At 34.2% G+C, this 1651-nt stretch overlaps 1 protein-coding gene across 2 annotated transcripts in view; it reads right to left on the bottom strand.

The window, feature by feature from the left end:
* The window catches only part of pik3cg (phosphatidylinositol-4,5-bisphosphate 3-kinase, catalytic subunit gamma), a 20153-nt gene extending 18941 nt beyond the window's left edge, over positions 1 to 1212 (bottom strand). For both annotated transcript variants that reach the window (XM_014018450.1, XM_014018449.1), the window contains exon 1: positions 1037 to 1212. The gene's annotated coding sequence lies outside the window, so the exon portion shown is untranslated. The remainder of the gene's footprint in view (positions 1 to 1036) is intronic.
* Positions 1213 to 1651: the final 439 nt, after the last annotated feature.

Below are 1651 nucleotides of genomic sequence, written 5' to 3'. Positions count from 1 at the left end.
CATGACAGTTATTTCCTGTAATTATGTATCTTTCTGCACAGTCCCTTGTTTTGGACTTTCATTTTTATCTAACTTGATGGACCGGTATTACCGGTACTGTAATTATCACTCTTATTTTGACTTTGATTAATGTTTATTTTGATTGTTACAATCTTTAATTTTTAATTGTATTATTGTTGCTACTATTGATATTGTCACATGGCAACATACCATTTTGTGGATTGATGTATCTGCTGCAGCTGCTGCTGCTACTACACCGGAATTTCCCCTTGCGGGACAATAAAAGCTGTTTTTATTCTATTCTGTTCTATTCAACGTGATTTAATTACCTTTTTAAACAATGATGTTTTCTGAATATACCAAAGAGCTGACGGTTTTATACAATACACGTTTCCCCCCACAAAACCACGTTGTCTGAATGATTAATCACTCTCCAGGAAACAATTTTGCCAACATTGTTTCATTTCCTTAAAACGTTCTGTTGAAATAAGAAGCTTAAAAATCACCCACAATAAAGCTCATTCATTCCTGTTCAGTAAAATTAATACATCAGGTAAATATTCTTAAATTCATATTTTAACAAAACAGTCATAAACTGATATTTGATGCTCTCTGTTTGAAGTAATAACAGTTTTGTAGAGATACTGAACATCTGGATATAGTTTTGTTAAAATATAACAACTTCCTGTGTCAATAATAACAGCTCCGCCTGTACAAAAATAAATGTTAAGAAGTTCAGTGGAGTTTCCCCTCTGATTCTTTTGACTCAAGAGGAAGCTTCGAAAAGCAGGAAGCAAAAGGCAAACAGAGTGGGTATAACTATATCTAAACACAGTCTGATGTTTTTGTTGCTGTAAACATTGTCTTTGCTATTCATTCGTCGTTAATCACAACTAACAGTCACACCTGTGAGAAAACTTGTGAAAGASTCAGAGCAAGTAGATGCATGAAAGAGTTAAGTTAAGTAGCCGGGTGTGTAACGGTACGGCTGCCATTTCATTTGGAAAGAGTTTATCAAACAAACACAAAAACTCACCAATGAACACAAACGGCAACGAAACCCCGAGCCTCGCGTGGAAATGTCGGCATTTATGCTAGATAAGTCGTCAAACCCGAGTTAAAATCTGTCCCCGAGAGTCAGAGCCGACAAAAAGCAGCGTCTCTGACTCAAAACCTATCAAGATCACCGGCTAACTCTTCTAGTAAGAGACAGCACAGTTTCCGGTCCTTTTCAAAATAAAATAGCGGACGTTGATCACAAAACGGAAGTCGCAATCTGCAAAAACAAGATCTTTAAAAAGAATAGATAATGATTACAACTAAGAAATTTTGAATTTTAGAATAAAATTCTGGGTGAGTGCTGCGTGCTGAATGACTTTGCTGAAAATTGTGGAAAAAAATAAGAAATATTAAAAACCGCTGAACGTATGCATTAACTTTGCATAAAAAGAAAAGCTAAAATTTGCTAAATAAAATGCGAAAATCGTCTTACCACCAAGGAAAATATAAAACCAGCAATTACAAGCTAAAATTAGTAAGATAGTAGCTAAAAGCTAAAACCAACAGTAGTAGTAAAAATATATATAGTCACAAAAATAATATCTCAAAGCCAAAACTATTAAAACAGTAATAATAAACAAATGAGCAAAAC

Source organism: Austrofundulus limnaeus, unplaced genomic scaffold, assembly GCF_001266775.1.
Source record: "Austrofundulus limnaeus strain Quisiro unplaced genomic scaffold, Austrofundulus_limnaeus-1.0 Scaffold193, whole genome shotgun sequence".
NCBI classification, from domain to species: domain Eukaryota; kingdom Metazoa; phylum Chordata; class Actinopteri; order Cyprinodontiformes; family Rivulidae; genus Austrofundulus; species Austrofundulus limnaeus.
Note: the sequence above shows the minus strand (reverse complement) of the source record. Positions and strands in the feature narration are given on the sequence as shown.